This window comes from Engraulis encrasicolus, chromosome 5 (assembly GCF_034702125.1).
Source record: "Engraulis encrasicolus isolate BLACKSEA-1 chromosome 5, IST_EnEncr_1.0, whole genome shotgun sequence".
Classification (NCBI taxonomy): Eukaryota; Metazoa; Chordata; class Actinopteri; order Clupeiformes; family Engraulidae; genus Engraulis; species Engraulis encrasicolus.
In genome coordinates, this window is record NC_085861.1 from 28948461 (window position 1) to 28963031 (window position 14571).

At 46.5% G+C, this 14571-nt stretch overlaps 1 pseudogene; it reads left to right on the plus strand.

Annotated features, from left to right (window-relative positions):
• The first annotated feature begins 10537 nt into the window (after positions 1–10537).
• LOC134449222 (uncharacterized) lies at positions 10538–13949 on the plus strand (annotated as a pseudogene).
• Positions 13950–14571: the final 622 nt, after the last annotated feature.

Here is a 14571-nt window from a genome sequence, read left to right on the forward strand (position 1 = left end):
GTGAAAACAGTTGATAGATGTCATGCATGTCAGATTATTATTGCCTTCACAGAAATCACTGCAAAGGCTTATAGTATTGTAATGAAAGGGTTAATTTAGGTGCATTGGAAATAGTACAGCACACTAACACATCCACACCACATGGGGGCACTGACTACCTTTTGCGGCTCTGAGCCTTTAAGTAGTAGTGGAAGCCATCTTGGTTGAGATTACAGATGGTTCAAAGGACCCTGAGTTGGGTTGCACTGGATTCGCTTTTGCCATCCCGTCTCTGCATATCGCTGTCAAAAAGAGGACACCTGATAATTTATCAGTATTTAGAGTAGAGTTGTTGACAATTTTAGATGCCCTTCAGTCACTGGAAGGTGCCAACATAAAGGAAGTAGTCATATGCTCTGCACTACAAGCAATCAAATCTTTCAGGTCTACTTTTAGACAAGATATAATTATTGAGATGTATGATAGCCTATATAGGTCTCAACATGCTACGCAAGTCTCTTTTATGTGGGTTCCTGCCCACAGGGGTATTGAGGGTAATGAGGAAGCTGACCAACTGGCTAAGCAGGCGGTGGTGGTAGACAAACCAGATATGGAAGTAGCTCTCAGTAGAGCAGAAAGTAAATCACTTGTCAGAAATTATTTTATTAGGAATGGCAGGGTGAATGGGAAAGGGCTGTGAAGGGGAGGCATCTTTTCTTTTTTCAGAAAACTGTGGGTTTAAAGGGAAGAGTTGCGATAAGAAGTACAAGGATGGAGGGTTATCACTCAAATCAGAATAGGTCACACTCAATTAAACAAGACACTTCACATCATAGGGAAACACCCATCAGGTCTTTGTGAATATTGCAGGACGGAAGAATCAGTGGTACATGCATTACTTCATTGTGATTAATATATTCTTCAGAGGAAGCAAATTCTTCACGAGCTTAGGAATCAGGGTAAAAGCATCAGTCTGGTAAATTGTGTCACTTGTGTTAGACAGAGTACGCTTTTCACCTATTTAAAAGAAACAGGTTTATTAGACAGGATTTGAAACACACACACACATGCACACGCACGCACACACACTCACACACACACACACACACACACACACACACACACACACACACACACACACACACACACACACACACACACACACACACACGCGCACACACACACACTTCACTTACACAATACTTGAGATTTAGGGAAAGTAGACTCTGGCTCTTTTAGGACAGTAGAGGGTGGACATGCGCCTGAACTGAGCGCTACTCGCCCATTAAACCCTCAAAGAAGAAGAAGAAGCAGCTTGGATGAGAAGCGGGATAGTCATTTGGAAAGCAGAGCCCTGGAGAGAGGCTGAGCTCGCATGCTCTGCGTGGGGCTGGCATTGGAGCTAGCTTGCTCAGGGTTTCAGGGACTGACTTTGGGACATGTGGAAAGTTTATGGATGTATGGACCTTTGGGATTTTATGGCTTTGACGTGGGGTTTCCCCCACAACTATGACCATTGGAGGAGAGCCAGCTGGCGAAAGGCTCTGAGGACTGAGCTGTCCGACACTGATGTCATGGCTTGTGCTGGTCCAAGGGTTTCAAAAGGTAAGCTCAGTTGCCCTTACACAGCATCCAGACATTTGGTTTCTTACATGCTGACTACCACGTTTACTGCACACATCCTTAGAGTCAGGTAAGTTCAGTGTAGGGTTCCTTTTTAGTAGGTTATACCGGTAACTTCATTATAGTACTGTTTTAGACTACACCTAAACTTTCATAGATACAGACAGACACCTTTAACACAACTCTTCCCATGATTAGATAAAAAATCAATTGTTATTCAATGTTTTGAGAAATGGTTACCTGCCCTATATGCTCCCTGAGCATGCTACTATCCCGCCACACTGCTCGCATAGGGGCACTGTTTGGCATTGCTCCCATAGGGGCACTGTTTGGCATTGCTCCCATAGGGGCACTGTTTGGCACTGCTCCCATAGGGGCACTGTTTGGCACTGCTCCCATAGGGGCACTGTTTGGCATTGCTACTATCCCGCCGCACTGCTCCCATAGGGGCACTGTTTGGCACTGCTCGCATAGGGGCACTGTTTGGCATTGCTTTCTTGCACAGGTGAAGCATACTGTAAATGCAATTCTGTGAAGTGCTGTGTCACATTGGCAGTGGGAGTTTCCCAGGCGGGCTTTCTTTCGCTTACACCTGGGTCATTCCACGCCAAATCAACAAGAGCCCGCACACTTAGGTCTCAAAAAATTCTGAAAATATTACCAAGTGTACCCGTGGTACTTAAGAGAAACACTGTAAATTTATTTGAATGTAAGATGTATACTCTCCGTGTTACAGCCAATTTTACTGGAGGAGGGGGGTGTCCATTTTGTTCACACTCTTTTTTTTGGCAAAGTTCACAAGCCCGTAGCTCAATAACTAAACCATGCAGGAAGCTCAAATGTGGCATGCTGGTACATAGATAGGAATAGTTTGTTGCTAAACTGTCAGTTTTGGTCTGTATGATCCTGCATCGTCATAGCATTCCCTCAAAGATGATACAAATTGTACTGGAGTTTTTGGCTGTGCTCTGTTTAGGCCTTCAGAAGACATATTTGTGCCCAACATAGCCTCTTGATTTTTTCCCTTGTAGAGACAAGTAGGAACACTCTCATAAAAAGCTATAAATAGAAAGGAAACCCCATCAGTGTTTGACCAGAAGACCTCACAAGTCTGACAAATCATTTTGGGTGTCATTTTCAGAGCTCCAGAACCCCTTGTGGGATTGTCCACAGATTTTTATTTTATTTTTTTCTTCATTCTCCATGAATTCTTCTTTTTAAAAATGCCAATGAGACTTGTCTTATGTGATGTTTTCTTTTTTAATTTCCACCCTGAACATGGGCAAAATGCAAAAAGAGCTCACTGGCAAATGTATGTTGATTAGGTGTGACCAAAGTAGGATAGGGTAGTCCACAATACACTTCCATATAGAATGAAATTATAACATCAATTCAATTAAACATCACAAATTATTGATCACTTTAACCCTCTGAGGTCCGAGTGCCCTTAAGAGGGCAATGTGTCTCCAAAAACAAATCTGTAACTCTGTGAGTTTTTATCATTGAAACATGTAAGTCACACCATTAGAAACCTCTGACCTTACAGATCCCAAATATATATATATGAAATGAAAATACTTGAAAATGTTAGGGTGGTGCAAGCAGCCTAAAAGCCTCTGAAAAGCCTTAGACCTCAGAGGGTTAACTGATGTAATTGTGTCCTTCACTCATAAATATTGAAATATTGTAAAACATTGTGTTGTGTTATCGATGCCAACTAGCTGAGTTTGGGCGACAGTATGACTACTTTGACCCTCACTCCCGACGCGTCTCTTTAAGGCTAGGCCTTGTATTGTACTGAGAGGCTGTGAGTTTGAGCCAAGAGTGGCAGACTACACAGGATGTCCTTGGTTACAGTTGAGGGAAAAAACAACAACAATGAGGTGTTCACTTAAATCAGTGTTTAACCTGATCACTTTTAAGGTTTTGTTTCAGATCTTGTACTTAACAAATTGTGAATAGTTTGAACTCCTTACACCACAGCCCGTAGTAAAAGACAATAATGACAAAGTCTATGTTGAACTGTATCAAGTCAAGTCAAGTCAAGTAGGTTTTATTGTTAATTTCTTTACATGCACTGGTCATACAAAGAATTTAAAATTACATTTCTTGCTTTCCCATACAGACATAGACTAATCTAGGTAAGGACGTAGACAGTATAGACATAGACAGTACTTATACATGGACTTAAGACAGTATGGACATAGACAGTGCTCATACAGACATTTAAAGTGCAAGACTGGACAGCAGAAGACTTGTAGAGGACATACATTAAAGAGGTATTGTTGTGCTTTTGTGCTTTTCCTAAAAAAAAGTCCTTTATAGCGTTCTGACATGGTAATAGTAGCATTTGAAGAAAAATAAATATTAAAAATGTCTGTCAAGTACACCAGCAGCAGTGTGTGTGTGTGTGTGTGTGTGTGTGTGTGTATGTGTTTAGTGCAGGTAGAAGGTGCGGTGTGCGTCTGTGTGTGTGTTCGTGTGTCTGTGTGTGTGTGTGTGTGCGTGTGTGTGTGTGTGTGTGTGTGTGTGTGTGTGTGTGTGTGTGTGTGTGTGTGTGTGTGTGTGTGTGTGTGTGTGTGTGTGTGTGTGTATGTTTGAGTTTAGTGCAGAAAGTGCAGTGTGCTTGTGTGTGTGTGTGTGTGTGTGTGTGTGTGTGTATTTGGGTAGATGACGGATAGGCAGTAAAAAACATTTTTTTCACAAAACATTGTTTATGAGGGAAAAAAGTATATGTCTACGTAGTGCAGCAATTAATCTTTCAAAAAATCCAAGTGGTCACAATGTTGGTCTATTCATTGATTATTTATTTACGTTGATAAAGCAATTTGCTGAAAATATGTCCTTTGGTGTGATGTTAAGAAATAAATATATTAAGTAATGTAGAAATGGCTTGATGGAGTTTCATGAACATTGTTACACTCTTCATATTTATTGGATTTTTTAAAAGTCTTTATTTAATGAGAAATTACCATTTAAGTATTTTTTTCCCATTAGATGTGAGATTATTAGAAACCTTCGAGGAAAAACAGGGATATCTTTCTTTTAAATGTTCAAAATTGTCCGAATTTATACTAACTTTTCAGGGACGATAATTTGTTCTTCCCTAATGCAATATTCAGTGTTTATCAAACATATTGTTTAGCTCAAACAAATATTTGAGCGTTTAAAACATGTCACACCGTAGGACATTCATGTCACGCTAAAGGACAGAAATGCAAAACTGAGCCAGAAACAAATATATCAACATGATTATTTTGTCTTTTGATCATAATATAATGTTGTAGTCAATATGGACCTACACATTACACTTATAAGTCTTTGAATCGTCGATTATCAGCCTATCGTAACTCTTAATGACAGCCATGCGGTCATTGAATGTAACCTGCAGAGCTCATAAGACTCATACTGAAGGGTGACCTTGGCATGACCATCACACTTTTGTAGGTATGCTATGACTGTCACACCATTGAACCTGTAGTGTGTAGTGGCCAGTGCCCAGGGGCGGAGCTATAGGAGGGACGAGCAGGGCATTTGCCCCTGGGCCCAGGGCCCTCCCGTATTGGTGGTGGGGGCCAAATTATGACTTTAGCAGGCTGTATGGGGGGCCCTATCAGTGTTTTGCCCTGGGGCCCAGTGTACATTCTTCCGCCACTGCCAGTGCCTGTTTGGTATCTCAAGCTGGACAGCACATTTATGCTGCATATTGAGCTCTCCACAGCATACTTTATTCATCTATACTCCTCTATATCTCTCACTGATCTTTCCTTCACTACTCCTCTATANCTCTCACTGATNTTTCCTGTTACCGTTATATTTTATGGTTTCAAAGCACCATTAATGACATTTTAGATCATTTGACAGTATCCAAAATCAACAGCAAATATTCATCAACAATGCATCAAAGTATAAATTCCAAAGGCCAATAAAGGAATAAGTAATTTGAATACACAACATTTATCTAGTCAAACAACAAAACAAAAAAAATATGTACTACCAGTTGTTTTAAAAGCTATTTCTCAAATATCTAGTCCATTGGTGTGACCTGTTTGTCCTTTGGTGTGATACTCCAAAGTGTCACACCATAGGACTTTTACCATCACACCATAGGACTTTTACCATCACACCATAGGACTTTTGAGCTTTTGAGTTAATTTAAAGCCATGTCGTTGCCAACTGAAATACAATTTCACCTTTAGTAAGATGCATTTTCATACATCTACATAAGAAAAAAATATGAAAAATATACACTATTGTCAAAATGTATTTTATGGCTGTCACACCAAAGGACTACAAAACTAATACATCTTGTGGTAGCAAAACATAATTGATTGACTGAAGAACTCTGAGAGAATAATCTAAAATCCACCCTTGCCATTGGCTTCTTAAGGGTCTAAAGTCACAATTTATGTACAGCTGGAGCTTCGACAATAGATAATTATCCACAGAATTAACCAAAAAATGATGTCACACACCACAGGACATTATTTTCTGCGACAAAGTTTCATAAGTCCATACAGTCTCAGAAAAACAGGAAAAAAATTAAGCATTGCCACTTGCTAAAATAGACACCTTGAAAAACATGCCAGGGTTGTTTAGACAAATGACTGAGCTTTGATTATTTATTTAAAAATGTTTTAATATGGAGAACCAGGCTTGCCTCAGTCACACCATAGGACAAATGTGACATTTGACTCAAAATTAAGTATACTTATTTAAGTTCTGGATTTATTACACATTACTTTTTCACAACAACGACATTAGTTTAATCATTTAAAGCATTGACAATTTTGAAAGAATGAATTTACTTAATTTTAAGAGCCTGCGACAGCAAAATGTACACGTCACGTCATCTACCCGTGTGTGTGTGTGTGTGTGTGTGTGTGTGTGTGTGTGTGTGTGTGTGTGTGTGTGTGTGTGCATGTTTTGAGTTAGTGCAGGTTGAGAGTTCAGTCACAAGTATAGTAGTGCAGGTGGAATGTTCAGTCGCAGATATGGTGGTGGGGGATGGGGGGGGGTTTGTCAGTGGCCTTGCTGGCTAGAGGCTGACAGTGGAGGGAGAGTGGGTTGAGTGTTCAGCATCTTGATCGCTTGGTGCATTGTGCTGCTCGCCAGCCTGGTGGTACGGGAACGGAGGCGCCTGTACCTCTTTCCAGAGGGCAGGAGGCTGAACAGTTTGTGTGCAGGGTGGCTTGTGTCTTTGATGATCATCAGTGCTTTCCGGGTGAGGCGTGTGGTGTAAATGTCCTGTATTGCACTGAAGTAGCAATGTTGTTATAGTGAAGTTGTCCTCCGCGACAGTTAAACGTGTCACACACAACAGGTTCAAGACCATCCATAGCGTAGTGTCAACATGACATCACACAAGTAAGTAAGATAACACGCTAATGTGAACCATCTATCGCGTTTGTGCACTACGCCTTTGCATGTTGCCTCGTGCACCACAATGCCCAGTGACAGGTTAGGTTTAGGGATGGTTTTGGTCTGGGCACAATTTCTCAACAAATTCACCATTTCCCTCGCCTTTTTCGCTGTTCTTGGCAAAAGTAAAGCAGCAGAAATGTCGCTTTTCTGACAGGTTACAGACAGGCAGGCAACAAATATTTGCCAGAACGGCGGGAAAATGGCGCAAATCTGTTCATGTTCCTGCGGCATCGAGGACCATAACTTTACTTGCAAAGACGTCGCACCTCAGCCCAGAATGCAGTGGTGTGAAATAAATACCTATGATGCCAGTCAGATATTACCAAAAGGGTTGGGTGTGTGTGTGTGTGTGTGTGTGTGTGTTGCATTTCCATTTCTGTTTTATTGAAGATTTCAGGAGAATGTGGACAAACCACTGCTCCCTTTGCTGTCACGGTGGTGTTGAGCAGTTATCCATCTGTGGTGGAATGTATTCATGTTCTTTGTTCCATGACCGCTTCCGCACGCACATTTATCTTCTTAAAAGAAAAGTAAACAAAACCTTAAAATGGCCTTGACCCTGATGACCAGCAGTCAACCCGCACTGTACTGATGGATCTCAGACGGCATCAATGAGGAATTTCATTTTCATTTTCATTTCAGTCAGAAGTCAAATTGTGTGTGTGTGTGTGTGTGTGTGTGTGTATGTGTGTGTGTGTGTGTGTGTCTGTGTGTGTGTCTGTGTGTGTGTGTGTGTGTGTGTGTGTGTGTGTGTGTGTGTGTGTGTGTGTGTGTGTGTGTGCGTGTGTGTTAACAATTTTCTTCTACTGCCCTCCCTGCTACGGACCTATTGACTCTTTCACTGGTCATTTCCCATCATGCACCAAGTGTGTGGTTGGGCAGTGATAGGCCCAGCAACCCAGATAATCCTGGGCTGCTGGGAACACCCCCTGGCTCGGCACCCTGCTGTGCTCAGGGCCGGATTAAGATGGTCTGGGGCCCCTAGGCTACAGGTTGCTGTGGGGCCCCCTGTACGGCAAATTTAGCAACACATTTACATAGACAGTGTCATAATTATGAGCTAGGAATGAAGGATAACATATTTACCTACTGTAATCAACATGACAGATGCCTTTTTCAATTTTACAGCTTATCAAAATTCTGCAATTTGTCAGTTTTGGCCAATCTGGGGCCCCCTGGCATGTGGGGGCCCCTAGGCTGCAGCCATATCTAGTCTGTGGGGGCCCTAGGCTGGTGGGGGCCCTAAGCTGCAGCCATATCTAGCCTGTGGGGCCCCCTAGGCTGCAGCCATATCTAGCCTGTGGGGCCCCCTAGGCTGCAGCCGTATCTAGTCTGTGGGGGCCCCTGGCATGTGGGGGGCCCTAGGCTGCAGCCATATCTAGCCTGTGGGGGGCCCTAGGCTGCAGCCATATCTAGCCTGTGGGGGGCCCTAGGCTGCAGCCATATCTAGTCTGTGGGGGGCCCTAGGCTGCAGCCATATCTAGCCTGTGGGGGGCCCTAGGCTGCAGCCATATCTAGCCTGTGGGGGGCCCTAGGCTGCAGTCATATCTAGCCTGTGGGGGGCCCTAGGCTGCAGCCATATCTAGCCTGTGGGGGGCCTTAGGCTGCAGCCATATCTAGCCTGTGGGGGGCCTTAGGCTGCAGCCATATCTAGCCTGTGGGGGGCCCTAGGCTGCAGCCGTATCTAGCTTGTGCATTAATCCGGCCCTGGCTGTGCTGGTCTGTGTACATTAGGGCCGGGCCACAGGTCACTCAGGCCACCATCGGACGGGGACGCCATGTTCGGTTAATGTGGGATCCATCTCTCTTTGGCTGGACGTCTCAGGATCCCAGCATCCATTCATATAGCCTACTATTGTGCATTCAGTGCGTCTCTGAGAGTGAGTTTCTATGCTATGTGCTATGTGCTATGCTATGTGGCTTCGCCAGCCAACACACTCTGTACCATCTCCAGGGCCGGATTACCACCTAGGCTACATGTTGCTGTGGGGCCCCCTGGAAGCAAAATTTCGGGACAAATTTCAGTGTCATAATTACAACATGTGTACTCAACATGACAGATGCATTTTTCAATATTGCATCTTGTAACAATTCTGCAGCAAACCATGCAGGTAAAATGGGACAACTGCTTGTCTGCTCCCTTTCATATAAGTAATGGGGTAAGACAGGGGAGTATTTTATCACCCATATTATTTAATTTTTACATGAACGACCTGTCTCATAAACTAAGTTCATGTAAAACTGGATGTATGGTGGGCAGTACAGTTATTAACCATCTTATGTATGCCGATGACTGTGTTATTTTTAGCCCTAGCTCAGCAGGTTTACAGCAGCTCCTCAATGAGTGTTCTATGTATGGGGAGCTGCAAGATATAAAATTCAATGAGCTTAAAAGTGTGATCATGATATGCAGGACTCTGGAAGACAAGCACATGACTTTCCCTGAATTCAGACTTTCAGGTAAGGTCCTAAACACCTGTAGGGAAGTGAAATATTCACTCCACGTGTGGGGGAAAAGTGAGACTCCCTCCTGCACTTTGTGCTCTGGTAGAGGCTCTTTGGAACACCTCCTCAGCGGCTGCCCGAAGGCCCTGGCAGATGGTCGCTACCGCTGGCGCCATGACCAGGTGCTCAAGGCAGTCGCAGAGAGCGTAGCCTCAGCCATCAGCTCCAGCAAAACCCATCACGCTCCAAAGAAGGCAATATCCTTCGTAAAAGCTGGAGTAACACCCAGAACACACCAACAGAGGGCAACTGGCCTCCTCCACACAACATCTGACTGGCAGCTGCAGGTCGACCTGGGCAAGCAGCTAAGGTTCCCCCAGCACATTGCAACAACAACCCTCCGCCCAGATATGATCATGACCTCACAGTCCTCAAAACAGCTGATCATACTGGAGCTGACAGTACCCTGGGAGGAAAACATCGAGGAGGCCAACGAGAGGAAGAGGGCCAAGTACCGGGAACTGGTGGAGGAGTGCAGGGAGGGAGGCTGGAGGACATTCTACGAGCCCATAGAGGTAGGCTGCAGGGGTTTTGCTGGAAGATCTCTATGCAAGGTCCTGAGTCGCCTGGGCATCACAGGAGCAGCCAAGAAGAGGGCCATCAAGTCCGCATGCGAAGCCGCTGAGAAGGCCACCCGGTGGCTTTGGATAAGGAGGGCAGATCCGTGGTCTGCTACTGGGACGCAAGTCGGGGCCTGATCACCCCCGGCTGGGTCGCCTGGGTGAGGGGGTATGATGTTGCGAGACCCGAAACCCCCAATGATCGCCAGTATATACATCACTGACGATGCGTCCCAGTGCATCCATGAGGTGTTTCTTGAATAGTCAGAACCTGGCATTGCCAGTGACCCCTAGGAACAGACTAGGTGACAACCAAGAACAGTTTGGTCGACTACTGGAGAGACAGTTGACAGCACGGAAAGACGGCACCCGGGACAGTTTGGGTTAGCAACCCAACCTGTATCTTTCGCGAGAGAGAACCCAAACAAGCTACGGAAAGCCCTACTATGAAATACCCCCAGGAGGTCCCGAGAGGGGGGGAGGATGAGATCTCCAATCGGATGGAACACACGGTGACGACCCACGCAAACGGACAAACGACCAACGTAACATGCATTTGCGGAAAGCTGTGCAAGAACCATCGTGGCCTGAAAATCCATCAGACCAGGATGAAATGCTTGGAGAAGGAGAAGGAGGTGCAACGCACAGGTCCTGTACCTGGTGAGACGCAGGAGGAGCCCGGCCAGGAGGCAACCCACAGAGCCCAGTCCCTCCACGTGCCTCTGACTCCTAATCCACGCAAAGTAATCCCACAGCAGCGGATTAAATGGCCCCCAGCCAGCAAGAGGACCGAATGGCAGCAGTTTGACGAGGATGTGTCCAACATCATCCAGGCAACTGCCAAAGGGGATGTGGACAGCCGACTGACAACTATGACCACCATCATCTTCAGCTATGCTTCAGAGAGATTTGGGCAGGTTGAAAAGAAATCAAAACCCACGTCCTACACTATGAACCGCCGGGCCACCCGGATACATCATCTGCGTCAGGAGCTTCGCACCCTCAAGAGGCAGTACAAAGTCGCTACCGATGAGGAGAAGCAACCCTTAGCAGAATTGAGGAACATCTTGCGCAAGAAGTTAACAACCCTTCGCAGAGCAGAGTGGCATCGGAGACGGGGAAAAGAGCGGGCTAGGAAGCGAGCAGCGTTCATCGCCAATCCCTTTGGCTTTACAAAACAACTGCTAGGGGATAAGCGCAGTGGCCGCTTGGAATGCTCTATAGATCAAGTAAATCGCTTCCTCCAAGACACCGTGAGTGATCCCCTGAGGGACCTGGAACTGGAGCCCAACAAAGCTCTCATTAGTCCAGGCCCCCCGACAGCAGAGTTCAACATGAAGGAGCCTAGCCTGAGGGAAGTTGAAGAGGTTGTCAAAGCGGCCCGCTCGGCATCTGCACCAGGCCCAAGCGGAATTCCTTATCTGGTTTACAAGCGCTGCCCAGAGCTTCGACGGCACCTGTGGAGGGCCCTGAAGGTGGTTTGGAGAAGAGGGAAAGTGGCCGACCAGTGGAGGTGCGCTGAGGGAGTTTGGATCCCCAAAGAGGAGAACTCAACAGACATCACTCAGTTTCGGACCATCTCACTACTGAGCGTTGAAGGGAAGGTGTTTTTCAGCATCATCTCACGAAGGCTGACCGAGTTTCTCCTCAAAAACAACTACATTGATCCATCAGTACAGAAGGGAGGGATCTCCGGCGCACCTGGCTGTCTGGAACATACAGGAGTTGTCACGCAACTGATCAGAGAGGCTCATGAGAACAGAGGCGACCTAGCTGTCTTGTGGCTGGACTTGGCAAACGCCTATGGGTCCATACCACATAAGCTGGTTGAGCTTGCACTTCACGTCCACCATGTTCCCAGTAAAATCAAGGACCTCATTCTGGATTATTATAATAACTTCAGGATGAGGGTCACTTCTGGGTCTGAAACATCTGACTGGCACCGTATAGGGAAAGGGATAATTACAGGCTGCACCATCTCCGTTGTCCTCTTTTCCCTAGCCATGAACATGGTGGTCAAGTCAGCTGAGGTGGAGTGCAGAGGGCCCCTGACCAAGTCAGGCGTGCGACAACCCCCCATCAGAGCCTACATGGATGACCTCACCGTTACAACAACATCAGTCCCAGGGTGCAGGTGGATTCTACAAGGGCTAGAAAGACTAGAAAAAGAAGATGAGTTTTAAGCCCTCCAAATCAAGGTCCATGGTGCTGAAGAAGGGCAAGGTGATCGACAAGTTCCGTTTTTCCATCTCAGGAACTGTCATCCCAACCATCACGGAACAACCTGTCAAGAGTTTGGGGAAGCTCTTTGACTCCAGCCTGAAAGACTCAGCAGCCATTCAGAAGGCCAGCTTAGAACTTGGCACCTGGCTCACCAAGGTAGACAAGTCTGGCCTCCCTGGTAGATTTAAAGCCTGGATCTACCAGCATTCAATCCTGCCCCGCATCCTGTGGCCCTTGCTGATATATGCAGTCCCAATGACAGCAGTTGAGTCCCTAGAAAGGAAGATCAGCGGCTTTCTTCGTAGGTGGCTGGGACTTCCCCGCAGTCTCACCAGCGCTGCCCTGTATGGAACAAGCAACACTCTCCAGCTGCCCATCAGTGGCCTCAAAGAAGAGTTCATGGTGGCACGCACCAGGGAAGCCCTACAGTACCGGGACTCGAAGGACAGCAAGGTTTCAGCAGCCGGCATTGAGGTGAGGACAGGAAGGAAGTGGAGGGCTGGGGAAGCAGTGGAGCTGGCAGAGTCCCGCCTGAGACAGAAGGCACTAGTGGGAACTGTGGCAACAGGCAGAGCCGGTTTGGGTTACTTCCCAAAGACCCTCGTCAGCCAGACGCATGGGAAGGAAAGACATCACCTGATCCAGGAAGAAGTTAGAGCAGGTGTGGAGGAGGAGCGAGTGAGCCGGGCAGTGGGTTTACGACAGCAAGGAGCATGGACGAGGTGGGAGGGCGCACTACAGCGCAGGATCACCTGGACCAACATTTTACAGCCAGATTTCCAGCGGGTCCGCTTCCTAGTGCAAGCCGTCTACGATGCCCTACCAAGCCCTGCAAACCTCCACGTGTGGGGGAAAAGTGAGACTCCCTCCTGCCCTTTGTGCTCTGGTAGAGGCTCTTTGGAACACCTCCTCAGCGGCTGCCCGAAGGCCCTGGCAGATGGTCGCTACCGCTGGCGCCATGACCAGGTGCTCAAGGCAGTCGCAGAGAGCGTAGCCTCAGCCATCAGCTCCAGCAAAACCCATCACGCTCCAAAGAAGGCAATATCCTTCGTAAAAGCTGGAGTAACACCCAGAACACACCAACAGAGGGCAACTGGCCTCCTCCACACAACATCTGACTGGCAGCTGCAGGTCGACCTGGGCAAGCAGCTAAGGTTCCCCCAGCACATTGCAACAACAACCCTCCGCCCAGATATGATCATGACCTCACAGTCCTCAAAACAGCTGATCATACTGGAGCTGACAGTACCCTGGGAGGAAAACATCGAGGAGGCCAACGAGAGGAAGAGGGCCAAGTACCGGGAACTGGTGGAGGAGTGCAGGGAGGGAGGCTGGAGGACATTCTACGAGCCCATAGAGGTTGGCTGCAGGGGTTTTGCTGAAAGATCTCTATGCAAGGTCCTGAGTCGCCTGGGCATCACAGGAGCAGGCAAGAAGAGGGCCATCAAGTCCGCATGCGAAGCCGCTGAGAAGGCCACCCGGTGGCTTTGGATAAGGAGGGCAGATCCGTGGTCTGCTACTGGGACGCAAGTCGGGGCCTGATCACCCCCGGCTGGGTCGCCTGGGTGAGGGGGTATGATGTTGCGAGACCCGAAACCCCCAATGATCGCCAGTATATACATCACTGACGATGCGTCCCAGTGCATCCATGAGGTGTTTCTTGAATAGGACATGTTATCACTGACCAACTGACAGATGATGAAGATATTTATCATCAGTGCCGTATGCTGTATGTGCAAGCAAACATATTGGCACGAAAATTTGGTAACTGCTCTGTAAATGTTAAGTTGACCCTCTTCAAGACATTCTGTTCTCCATTATACACTGCGCATCTATGGTTAAACTATAAAAAAGCCAGCTTCCAGAGATTACAAGTGGCCTATAATGATGCTTTGAGGATACTTCTAAGAAGACCTAGATGGACTAGTGCAAGTGAGTTGTGTGTGAGCCATGGAGTCAATACACTGTCTGCATTATTGAGAAATATAATGTATAGATTCATCTGTAGGCTGAATGACTCTAAAAACCATAATGTTGTGGCAATGATAAACATTTCATACAGTGACACTCGCTGCACATCCCAGTATTGGAAGCACTGGTATAAGTGTTTACTGTAAGAGAGTCAGAATGGTTGTTTTTTTAAAGTTTATTTTTATATTGTTGTATGATTTGCTCTTCTATATTTGTTATATGTCTGTATGTAGTCTTGTCCTGTTCTTGTATCTTATCTGTGTTTTTTGCCTGGATGGACCCAGAG